We start from the raw sequence: 13,575 nt of genomic DNA on the forward strand, positions 1-13,575 counted from the left end.
CAGAGAGAAATATGAGCAAATGCACTTTGTAGTTTGAAAGGAATACTAATTCTCTGTACTTTGAGATAAGTTCTTTAATTTATGAGTCTTGTTGATGTGTAGTTACACTGCTTGTTATCTCGATAGTTTGAGTATATATAATGCCACATGTAGAAAATAAAGTTGTCTGAGGAGTCATTACTCACAGACCCCCTGATCCCAGCTCTTTCTCTTTCTTTCTCTCTTTGTTTCACTCTCTCTCTCCAACACAGACAACTAATCATAGGTGTTCCAACAAATCTCCTTAAGAAATGCAATGAGATGGCTGAAGAGATTAAGTATATTAAGATAACACTGGACAAGCACAAAGAAGAATGTGAAAGCATACATAGAAAAATAGGAGAGCTTATGGGAATGAAAGGTACAATAAACGAAATTAAAAATACACTGGAGTTATATAACAGCAGATTTGAGGAGGATAAAGAAAGGATTGGTGGGTTGAAGAAATAGCCTCTGAAAGCAAATGTAAAAAAGAACAGATGGAAAAAAGTGGAAAAAATTGAACAAGGTGTCAGAGAACTAAATGACGACAAGGGATGTGCAAACATATGTGTAAAGGGGGCCCAAGAAGGAGAAGAGAAGGAGAAAAGGGCAGAAGGAATATTTGAAGAAATAATGGTAGAAATTTTTGAAACCCAATTGAAGGACATGGATATCCATGTCCAAGAAGCACAACAAAGTCCCATATGAATAAATCCAAACAGACTAACTCTAAGACGTATTAATCAAAATGTCAAATGCCAAAGACAGAATTCTGAGAGCAGCAAGAGAAAAGCAACGCATAACATAAGAGATACCCAATAAGATTAAGTGCAGAGTTTTCACGGAGGCAAAAAGACAGTGGTGAGTGTTACAGCTCTTTGAGAATTTGCTTAGTAGGTCTTCTGGCTCTTGCTGGAAGGCCCTCACAGTCCCCATATTTTTTTATACTAGTTTTTTCTTCCCCTCCCCCACCCTGCTGTTACTGCTATGTGATAATCTATCTCTATTCTTTTTTATCTTTGTGATAATCTGTGTCTATTTCTCTTTCTTGTCTTCTCTTCTCATCTTTCCTGTTTAGGATTCACCAGGATTTCATCCTGAGGAACTCCGACGTGAAGAGAGATTCCCTGTCAATTGTGCCACCTCAGTTCCTGGTCTCTGCATCTTGACTATCTCCTTGTCTTTTATTGCTTCATGATCTTGGGGTATGACTCACTTGCGCTGCCTCACCATGTGGGCATTTGGTCACCATGTGGGCACTGGTTCGCTGGGCAGGCACTCAGCACACCACATGGACACTCGGCTTGCCAAGTGGACACCCACATGTGCACATGGCACAGCATGCAGGCAATGGGCTCACCATATGGGCACTGGTTTGCCATGAAGGCACACTTTCTCTTCTTGTTCACCAACAGACCCCAGGGACTGAACCTGGGTCTTCCCATATGGTAGGCAGGGGCCCTATCACGTGAGCCACATCTGCATCCCACATTCCCCATAAGTAAGAATAGAGTTAAGTTCCCATTAATAAACTGTGTGTTCTTAAAAAAAAATACAACATTGGTATGACATATTTAAGAAGCTGCAAGGGAAATTTTTGAGCCAAGAATCTTATATCCAGCAAGATTGTCTTTTAAAATTGAGGGGGAGTTTAGAATTCACAGATAAACAGAAATTGAGAGAGTTTATAACCAGGAGACCAGCTTTGCAAGAAATATTAAAAGGTATGTTACAGCCTGAAAAGACAAAACAGGAGAGAGGCTTGTAAGAGAGTCTAGAAATGAAGAGTGTATCAGAAAAGTAAACAAAAGTGTCAAAGAGTGGTGAAAATAAAATATGACAGATCAAACACCAATATTTAGGAATCAAATTGACAAACATTGTAAAGCACTTACTTGTATTCTTAAGACTACAAATCATTGTTGAAGGAAATTTAAAAAGACCTAAATAATTGGAAGAACATGCCATGCTCATGTGTTAGAAGACTAAATATGATTAAGATGTCATTTCTACTCAAATTGATATACAGATTGAGAGCAATTCTGATAAAAACTTACACCAGCATTTAAAAAATAAGTGGAAAGCATGATTATCAAATTTATTAGGAAGGGTAAGGGGTCATGAATATCAGAAACACCTTAAAAAAGGAAAGTGAAGTTGGAGGACTCTCACTTATGGACTTTAAATCACATTACCAAGGTATAATGGTGAAAACAGCATGGTATTGGCATAAAGACAGACACACACACCACTGGAAAAGAACTGATGGTTTCACAAACAATCTGCATCTAGGGTCAAGAGATTTTTCTCAAGCCTGTCAAATCCACCCAGATCAGGCAGAACAGTCCATTCAACAAATGGTGCTGGGACAACTGGATATCCATAGCCAGAAGAAAAAGGACCCCTATCGCACACCTTATACAAAGTTAACTCAAAATGGAACAAAAACCTAAAGATAAAAGAACCATAAGGCTTCTGGAAGAAAATGTAGGAAAGTATCTTCAAGACTTGGTTGTAGGTAGTGGATTCTGAAAGGAGATAAGAGCAGGACTGACGTGGACTACTTATGTTTAAAGTAAGAAGTTTTAATTAACCTTACTGTAAAAGTGTGGAAACATACACAGATGATGGTAACACTATAGTGATTAACAGCTGGTGTATAAATGGGAATGTGGCTGAAAAGTGTAGTCTAGGGATGTAAATTCTAATTGACTGAAAGCTAGAGAATAAACTAGTAACTGAATAACACAGTAAACCCAGAGGTGGATGACAATAGCGGTTGATGGTACAGATGTGAGAGTGTCCTCTGTGATCTAGAGTAGATACACATCACTACTGCAAGGTGAGGGGAATGTGGAGAAGCATGGGAAAGATACAACTGGAATGATCTATGGATGCTGCTTTACAAAATTAGAGTAATATTCATGCATCTATGCGAAGAGGTACTGTGTTGATAATGTGGGAGTATGGGAAAAATGTGCTAAATGTAAGCTATGAACCTGGAATAATCCAATGACATTCTTTCATAATTTTTAACAAATGTGCCACCACACAGTGGTGTGTTGACAGAAGGGTGCCGTATGGGAATTCTGCAAGTATGCATGATTGTTTCATACATTTACAACTTCTGTCATAAAAATATATTTAAAAAATAATAATAGGGTAGGGTGGAGGAAAATACACCAAAGGTAAGATAAGGACTGTTGTCAGGAATATGATTTTTATGACATTCTTTCACAATTTGTTACAAATGTCTCATAACAATGGACATTGTTGGTAGTGGTTGATGTATGGGACCCTTGTATGATGTTAGGCATGTTTGCTTCATTAAGTTCACAACTTTTAATATGCACTGTTTATGCATGTTCACATATAAATCATATAAAAATAATAAAAGGGTGGATTTGGGGAAAAATACTCCAAGTGTAAGATACTTTGGTTACTAGTAATATTTTGAGGATGCTCTTTCATCATTAGTTAAAAATGTTTGGCAACAATGTAAGGCATTTGTGGAGGGTGAGGTATGAGAGTCCTGTATGTTATGTATGTTTTGCAAGTTCACAACTAGTACTATACACTTTTTGCTTATATAATTTTATGTAAGAGTGAAATACTTCAATAAATGAAGAAAAATGAAAAAACAAAAACAAAAAACAAAAAAACACACCCACAATTCAGAAGTCCCCTGGGTGGACCAAGAGAATGGGGGTAATAGAGGAAAGAAATCAGGGACATGGAATGTAGACCAGTAACATGATCTAATGAAGAACACAGAGTGGGGGAAAAGGCTAAACTAAAGTTAACAGGAGGAGGTGGGGAAAGACAGCATCAGAGTGAGTGCACCTCATAATCTCTCCTGTAAAGAAGTGGCTGAGAAGGGTTGGAGTCCTGCTGGACCGGGCAGTTTTGGGGACTTGCAGGGCAGGAGGTGTCTGGATGCCCATTTGGTGAGACAGTGACAGAAGAGATTCTTGCAAGTGGTAGAATTTTGGGTTTTTGACATGGAGGTCAGAAGTTGTGGGTGGGACCCTTCCCCCTAGGGCTGGCAGCTCAGCTGCAGTGATCCCTGAAAACTTTGTTGTGCTGAGGTGTTCCCAAACCCCAAGTGGGCTGTTTTGGGGGCTTGGAGGGCAGGAGGTGTCTGGATGTTGATTTGGTGAGACAGCGACAGAAGAGATTCTTGCAAGAGGTGGAATTTTGGGTTTCTGACACAGAGGTCAGAAGTTGTAGGCAGGACCCTTCCCCCTAGGGCTGGCAGCCCAGCTGTGGTGATCCCTGAAAGCTTTTTTCTGCTGCAGTGTTCCCAAACCCCATGTTTACCCGATGTGTGGTTCCCAGGTCTGTATCCCCTAAACCCTGATAGCCCATGCTCCAGAAACTCAGACACCTTGAGTCTGCAATATCACAGACTTACCATTCCCAAATCCACCACACCCTGAGATCCATTTGAGGTCCATGATTACCCTAGCCCTCCACATTCTTTTTTTCTTTGAGCTTGGAGGAGCGTACCAGCTGACTTGGGGAGAGTCTGGGAAGGAGAGGTCAAACTGCTGAGAAAGCCCAATTTACCTAAATATCCTGGGATAGGAAACTTTGTCTGGGAGGTGGAGTCAGAAAATCAATTTGACATCCCCTAGCACACCTAAGGGGAAGGGACTGTAGGACGTGCTATCCAAGGTTCCAATAGCATATCTGGGTTTTCTGGTGAGGTGTAGGTGTTCTTGCGCTGGAAATAAAGATAGTCTTCTGTGTTGAGTTGGTTCACCAAGGACCCACTTGAATCTCCTACCGGACCTCTCAGGCAGCTTTCCTGCTGCCCTGGGAGAGAGAGAAGTGAGGAAGAGAGAAAGGGGGAAGGTCAGATCCCTAAGCATTTTATTTAACTGCAAAGAGAATTCTTAGCTTGAAATTTTGGTTCTTTTTTTTTCTGTCATGGTTGCTACTGTTGCATTGTCTTCTGGTCTTTTCTCCCATTTAATCCCCCAAGGTCCTTTTTCATTTATTTCATTTTTTTCCCCCTCTTTTTCTTGCTTGTTTCCCTCCATTTTCTTTGTTCCCCCCTTTTTCTCTTCTCTTTTTTTCTTTTCTCTCTTTTTCTTCTTTTTTTATTTTATTTTCTTTATATAATAGGTGCTAGAGGGAGCGCTTCACATTTTCTGTGTTTCCTCATCCTCCATCTCCTCTTTTCTGTGTGTCTTGATTTTGGCCACTAACACTATTCCCTTTCCCCACATCTTTCTATCCTCCATCATCTACTGTTTCTCTTATATTCCACCTCCCTTACTTTGGCCCCCAAATTGTCTGACTTTTTATTTCTAATACCTTTGTTCTGTTTTCTGTCTTTTATTCACTCTTGACATTATTTCTTTGTTTTCTCTATTTTCTCTCTCATGTGACCACTGGTCATTTAATTTACTACATTCCACCCAATATTCAGTTGACTGTCTCATTATAGGTACTCTACTTACTGCTATAACTCTACAGAACTTACATGAGATTAATATCCATTCTCCCAGATCTCACATTGTTGCTCTGTTAACATTTATTACCAATACTACTTTACACATTTTCTTTTCTTACTCATTTTACTTTCCCTGGCCCTAATATTTTCCCTCAAAGTGAACTTAGCCAGCAACAAGAAAATAGAGTAAGAAGAACAAAGTGACAAAGAGAAGACATAACACACATGAACAACAACTAATTAATCTCCAACTTGACAAAGAAGCTAAGGAACTGATTAAACCCATCAAGATAAAATGATGACGAGATAGCAAAAAAAAAAAAAAAAAAAAACCACTACAAACTGAACCAATACTCAGGAAAACATGGCCAAATCCAATGAACAAATTAAAAATGAGGAAGAGGAGAAGAACATCAGAGAAGTAATTAAAGCTCTCAAAACATATATTAGAGACCAACTTAATGATGTAAAGGAAAAGATTAACAATATGAAGAAAACACTTGGAGAGAATACAGAAGAAATTTCAGTCATACACAAAGAGATAACAGATGGATGGTGATGAACACCACAGTTCAAGAAATCAAAAATACACTCTCAGCAAACAGCAGCAGATTAGAAGAGGCAGAGGAGAGAATTAGTGACGTGGAAGACAGTACATCTGAAATCAAACAGATAGTAGAACAGATCGATAAAAGGATAGAAAAACTCCAGCTAGGACTTAGGGAACTGAATGACAATGAAAAATGCACAAACGTATTAGAGGCATCCCAGAAGGAGAAGAGAAGGGAAAGGGGACAAAAAGGGTGTTCGAGGAAATAATGGCTGAAAACTCCCAAAATCTACTGAGGGAGATGTACATACATGTCCAGGAAGCAGAGTGCACCCAAACACTATAAATCACAACAGGCCTACCCCAAGACATATACTTGTCAAATTATCCAATGCTCAAGAACAAAGAGAAAATTCTAAAAGCAACAGAAAAGGGAGCTATCACATAAAAGGAGGCCCCATAAGATGAAGTGCTGATTTCTCATCTGAAACCATGGAGGCAAGAAGACAGTGGTATGATATAGTCAAGGTACTAAAAGAAAAGAATTCCCAACCAAGAATACTCTACCCAGCTAAGCTAGCATTCAAAAATGATGGAGAGTTCAAAATATTCACAGATAAACAAATTAAAAGAGTATGCCAACAAGAACCCTACCCATCAAGAAATACTAAAAGGAGTTCTGCAGGAAGAAAGAAAAAAACAAGAGAGGCAGAGTTGGAAGAGAGTGTAAGAGCAACAAAAAACATAAAAAGAGAAGAAAAACAAACAAGCAAAATTGAAAAACACAAGTCCAAAGAAAATATGGCTAACATAAATAATTCCTTGAAAGTAATAACACTGAATGTCAATGGATTAAACTCACCTATCAAAAGATTCAGACTGGAATATTGGATAAGGAAATATGACCCATCTATATGCTGCCTACAAGGAACACATCTAAGACCCAGGGATTCAAGGAGGTTGAAAGTGAATGGCTGGAAAACAATCTTACAAGCAAACAATAACCAAAAAAAAGGCAGCAGTATATATATTAATATCAGACAAAATAGACTTTAAATGCAAAACAGTTGTGAGAGACAAAGATGGATACTACATATTAATGAAAGGGATAATCTTTCAAGAAGAATGAACAATCATAAATATTTATGCTCCTAACAAGGGTACCTCCAAATACATGAGGCAAACACTGGAAAAACTAAGTAAAAGAATAGATGCCTCTACAATTATAGTGGGGGGCTTTAATAAACCACTATCAACTTTGGGACAGAACATCTCAAAAGAGAATCAATAAAGAAACAAAAACTTTGAACAGTATATTACAGGAGCTAGACCTAATAGACATATACAGATCATTACCCCTGAATATAGCAGGATATACATTTTTCTCAAGTGCACATGGGTCATTCTCTAAGACAGACCATATGCTAGGCCACAAAGAAAGGCTCAATGAATTCAGAAAGATCGAAAATATACAAAATAATTTCTCTGATCACAGTGGAGCAAAGCTGGAGAAATGGGAACACTCATCCACTGCTGGTGGGAATGCAGAAGGATCCAATCATTCTGGAGGACAGTTTCTCAAAAAACTAGCTATAGATTTGCCATATGACCCAGCAATTCCACTCCTGTATATACACCCAGTAGAATTGAAAACAAGGACACAAACCGATATATGAACACCAATGTTCATAGCAGCATTGTTCACTATTGCCAAAAGTTGGAATCAACCCAAATTCCCATCAACAGATGAATGGATCAATAAAAGGTGGTATATACATACAATGGAATACTACTCAGCTTTAAGAAGACACTACAAACACATGTGATAACATGGATGAATCTTGAGAACCTTATGTTGAGTGAAACAACCCAGGCATTGAAGGACAAATACTACATGACCTCATGATATGAAATAAGTAAACCAAGCTGCTTCAGAGAGCTAGAGATTGGATGATAGGCTTACAGGAAATTGGGGGTAGAGGAAGGATGTAAGCCGACACCTACATGGATTAAATCTATGATAAGCTGGAGGTCAGTATTTGTACAGGGAAGGGATAAAATGGGGGCTCTGCGGGCTTGAGGGGGGCTAGGGATAGGAGGATTGGTAATATTGCCCAAGAAATTGGGGGGAGAGTGGACGAACATATGACATAGGAGATTGTCAGAGATTTGGTTGAGAGTGTAATGCTGAGAAAACTTTTTCAAAAATATAATAAGGAAGGTTACTTGTTTTAGATGCTGAAAGGGGATAATCTGACACAGGACAGGCTTCTAGGGAGTGCCTAGAACTCATTTTGTCATAGTGGATTATATCATTGGATAGAGACCCATATAATGAGAATGAAGGTATACCCACATCCTGGGGAGGACTGATATTCTCAAATAGAGGGAACTGTATCTCTTGAGAGAAACGGTGGCTCCCAATGTGTTAGGGCAGTCGAGCATGTCAAGCCCTGAACATTGATGCAAGTATCTCTGAACATGGCCCTTCAAGGAATGAAGATTGACTGTCATTGTGGGCCCTGACGGGAGGGGGAAAGAGGTATTGAATAGATGGAATCAATGTAATTGTGTGAGCAATAGAAGTGTTCCACAATATTACACAAGGATGGATATAAGACATGTTAAATTACACCAAAAATGTATAGGGGCTGATAGGCTAAAATGTAAATCATAATGTAAAACATAAGATAACTAAAAATTTAGAAAACTGCATAGTCTAAAATATAAACCACAATATAAACCCAAATGTTACCTTGTTTGAAAGCTATTGTCTCAATATCTGTACATCAGTTTCAGTAAATATAAATATGTAAAAAGATTATTGCTGAGGAAGGGAAAAGGCTTTTATGTTGGATATGTGGGAGTACTGTATATTGTATATATGAAACTTTTATGAAGACAAGCTTAATAATTAAGAAAAAAAAAGAATGGACATAGACACTGAGGAAAAGATGGAAGAAGTTGCCTTGCCAATTTGCATACAGGGCAACACTTATTGCAGTGATGGAAGGCAAAACATCAAAACCAAAGCTTTTGCATCTTCTAATTTTTTGATACCTCAATTTATTTTTACCTTAATTTTTCTAAATTAATATGTATTCTATATCTAACCTTTAAACCCATCACTATATTCCATTTTACTATTAATGGAACCTGGCAATATATTGGGCTTCATTTTTGAAGATGTTTTGGATCACAGAGAGGTTCAACAATGGCAGGGGAGGAATACTGGTGTGGGATGTTATTGGCAGGGGACACATGATTGGCAGGGAGTTCTCCAGGGCATATATCCAGGGTACATACAAATATTTTCATATTGGTTACAATTAAAAACAACAATGGAGGGAGTGTTGAGTTCCTAGCCAGGGGAGCTCTATCACAGTCCCTAAAGGAACAGCAACAATCCGCCAAGTGCAATGGCAAAAACCAAAAGAGCAGGAAGGTCCAACAATGAGCCCTTGATACTAATAACTATGCTTGTGAGCCTGTGCACCTGAAATAAGAACAAGGCCAAGAGCTGCAGGGTGCCTAAGAGTTACCTCTTGAGAGCCTCCGTGTTGCTTAAATGTGGCCAGTCTCGAAGCCATACTCAGTATGTAAATGCATTGCCTTCCCCTCAGCGTGGGTCATGACTCTCGGGTATGAGCCTCCCTGGCACTGAGGGATTACTACCAAGTACCAGCTGACGATGTAACTAGAAAATGACCTTGAATAAAAGGGTCAACTCAGACCAGCAGAATATCTCAGTCTACATATAATACCAGGAGTTAAAAATGCTTTTTGACCTGAATAAAAGGGGGAAATGGAAAGGACCGATGAGTTTATAAGGTTATGAGTCTCCAAAAAGAGCCAGGAGGTTATCAGAGGGGTAAGCCCTTATGCACACCTCCGAAGAGTCCCACGGACAGACAAAGTAGATACAATCCCACATACTGGTTCTCCTGAGGGTTACAGAGACCCACAGGTTCTAAGGTCATGGCAGATGGAGTTCAGTGCCCTACTTTGTTCAGTTGGCCCTACTTTGGAGTTTGTGTTTCTGTGTGACGGAGCTGGACTCAGATGTGATCTTTGTCCACAAGCCTCTCCTGTTACTTTTACTGGATCTGTAGTTGGCACTGGGGTTTAATGTATATCCAGGGGACCAGAATCTCTGGACTGATCATGTGATAGCCAGGCCCTGAGCCTCAACAGACTTGCAACTCCTACACTCTGGTTTATTGGACTTACCCCACTCAGCTAACATGGAGGTGAAGGTCAACCACCACACCAGGGAGCCAAGAATGCCTACAACTGAAAGCAGGAGAATTGTATCCAGCATCCATGTGGAATCTAAGCCCTCTCTTGATATAGATGTGGAGTGGACACAACCATTCCAGGGTCCACATAAAGGAGGAATAGAGTATGGATTAGAGTGGTCTTACTGATATTCTATTCATGAACTATTGTGATTAGTAATTGCAGAAATGTGGCATTGGTGTGGAGAAAGTGGCCATGGTGGCTGCTGGGGGTAGCGAGTGGAAGAGATGTGATGTGGGGGCATTTTTGGGACTTGGAGTTGTCCTGGGTGGTACTGCGGGGATAGTTACCGGACATTCTATGTCCTTCCATGGTCTACTGGGTGGACTGTGGGAGAGTGTGGGCTATGGTGTGAACCGTTGACCATGAGGTGCAGCGCTGCTCAGAGATGTATTCACCAAGTGGAATGAATGTCTCATGATGATGGAGGAGATTGTTGTTATGGGGGGAGGAGAGGGGTGCAAGGGGTGGGGTGTAGAAGGGGACCTCATATTTTTTGAAATTAAAAAAATAAAGAAAAAAAAGAGAAAACAACAACAACAACAAAACACAGATTCCTGGTGCTGCTGATAAGGATAGAAGCAGTCACAGAAGAACACACAGCAAATGGACACAGAGAGTAGACAACTGCGGGGAGGGGAAGGGGAAAGAGAACTAAAAAATAAATCTTAAAAAAATAATAGAACATCAGAAAGTTGTAGGACAGTTAACATTCATGCTAAATGCTGAAGGGAGAAGAAAGAATGGTTCACAATAAATATGGGCTAAGACAGACTGAACACTACCCAACCTTGTGACACACAGATCTGAGAAGCTAAGAAAATCACACCCTGACACATCATTTAAAAAGAACAGCTGATAATCAAAGATGAAAAATTCTGAAAGGAACCTAAGAAACGTGACACATTATAAGAGAATAACAATTTGAAGGCCTGTCATTTTTCCTCAGGTCCAGTAAGACGTCAGAAGAGGGTAAAACAGGATTTTTAAAGTGCTGAAATAAAAAAACATCAACCCAGAATACTACATACAGCAAAATCTGTCTGAGGATTGAAGACAAAAAAGAAGACAGATGGAGAGGACAGAGAAATCTAAATTCATCACTTGACAACTTGCTCTATAAAGATGTGAAAGGAACATCTTCAGATAGAAGAGAAATAATTTTAAGAGGAAAACTTTGGACTTCAGGACCAGAGATGGTGAGTATCTTGGGTATATATGATAACGTATTTCACAACTGTTAATTTTTTAAAATTAAATTGTTTTTCTTGAAGATATACAGAATGTTACATTAAAAATATGAGGTTCCCACACACCCCACAACCCACTCCCCCAACTCCTCCCACATCAACATCCTCTTTCATCATTGGGGCACATTCACTGCATTTGGTGAATACATTTTGGAGCACTGCTGTACTGCATGGATTATAGTTTACATTGAAGTTTACACTCTTCCCCAGTACATTCAGTGGGTTATGGCAGGGTATATAATGTCCAGCATCTGTCTCAGCAATATCATTTAGGATAACTCCAAGTCCCAAAAATGCCCCCACATCACATCACTTCTTTCCTCTCCCTGCTCTCATCAACTACCATGGCTACTTTCTCCAGATCAATGCTACAGTTTCTTCCATTACTAGTCACAATAGTTCTATAGTAGAATACCAGTAAGTCCACACTAATCCATATTTAATCCTCCCTTTTGTTGGACCCTGGGTTGGTGATGTCCACTCCACCACTCTATCGAGATGGGGCTTAGATCCCACATGGTTGATGGATGCGATTCTCTTGCTTGGAGTTGTAGGCACTCTCAGTTCCCTGGTGTGGTGCTTGACCATCTTCACCGTCCTGTTAGCCAACCTGTACAAGTCCAACAACCTGTGCAAGTCCAACAAACTGGAGAGCAGGAACTGCAACTCTGCTCAGGGCCTGGCTAGAACATGGCCAGTTCAGAGATTGAAGTCTCCAGGGTCTACACCAACCCCAGCGCTAAACACAGGTTCAGTAAAAGTGATAGAAGAGGCTTATGTAGAAAGTTCACATCTGAGTCCAATGCCATCACACTCAGGAACACAAATTCAATATACCAATGAATAATGAGCAGAAATTGGACGATTTTGGGGGTAGATGGCCATACTGCATGTACATGGAATACATATGACAATTATAACCAAGAGTAGGGTTTAAATACCCTATAAACTGTGAGGCATCTATGTTTTACTTGAATTGTTAAAGCATTAACTGATTAGTATGTGAGAAGTTATCCCCAGAGCACCCACTGTGAACAATTCCAAACAAAGTAAGAAAAACTGGAGAACCAGACCGGCCTTTAGCTAGAAGATACGATTAAGCAGCTAAAAGATTGGCACGAAGGGTTTTCAGGTGAACAAAAATATTCATTTCTATTGGCTAGAGGATGCCTTTTTTTTTTTTTTACTTTAAGGCACAGAACTTTATTTCTAAATCAACACTAAGTACTCAGAGATAAAAGTTCATAAAACAAAAAACAAAGAGAACATAAATAGCTATGGTTGACAATATGTGCTAATTCTAGTGGCCAAATGGAATTCTAACAAATGTCAAACAAATGATGTCCCTGAAGGAGAAACAAAGAGTTTCTTGTTGTCATCACTGGTGTCTGGGTTTCTTGGAGGAACCTACCTATGACTTTCCATTTCACAGCCCCCTAGTTTGACTTCTCAGGCATTCCTAACTCTAGAGGTGTAGTTCCCTGGGCAAGCTGTGCTCCTCACAAGGCGAAAGACCTCTCAGGACAATGAAAAAAGGGCTCCGATGGCTCTGGGAGTGCAGAGTCTGCATTAGGCCTTTGAGGGTCAGGGGAGGCCTGGCCTCCCTCCTGCCCAGACCTGGGCCTTAAGAGAAAATTCCCTTCCAAAGGCAGAGAAAGCAGCTCCACCCAGAACTTCTGGATCTCTCTGAACCATGCACATAGGAAATGCTGTCAGGAACTCAGAGAGCTCCATTCCAGGTCTGCTGCCCCTGAGAAAGGGAGAGGTCCAGCCCTGTCTGTCTCCCAGCTGCTCCACAGATACACAAAGAATGTGACTGAGGATGGGCATCTTCCTATCTCCTCGACCTCCATGAAAAGCCCGAGAAAGATCCAGATTAATCAGGCTTCCAGTCACCTCAGAGCAGAAAGTTAAGAGATGGCCCATCCACATCTGATAGTTCCAGGCACCATTAACATAAGATTCCTCTGCTGTCACACAGGTGAGGGGCCCAC

The 13,575-nt window shown here is 40.1% G+C and overlaps 1 long non-coding RNA gene and 1 other non-coding gene across 3 annotated transcripts in view; one reads left to right on the forward strand and one right to left on the reverse strand.

Annotated features, from left to right (window-relative positions):
• LOC131275261 (uncharacterized) overlaps nt 1-13,575 on the reverse strand; it is an 85,517-nt gene that overhangs the window by 22,409 nt on the left and 49,533 nt on the right. The gene's annotated exons all lie outside the window — the stretch shown is intronic.
• On the forward strand, nt 885-946 carry LOC111759355 (U7 small nuclear RNA). The gene has a single exon (XR_002793366.1). It is a non-coding gene; the product is annotated as a U7 small nuclear RNA (small nuclear RNA).

Source organism: Dasypus novemcinctus, chromosome 22, assembly GCF_030445035.2.
Source record: "Dasypus novemcinctus isolate mDasNov1 chromosome 22, mDasNov1.1.hap2, whole genome shotgun sequence".
NCBI classification, from domain to species: domain Eukaryota; kingdom Metazoa; phylum Chordata; class Mammalia; order Cingulata; family Dasypodidae; genus Dasypus; species Dasypus novemcinctus.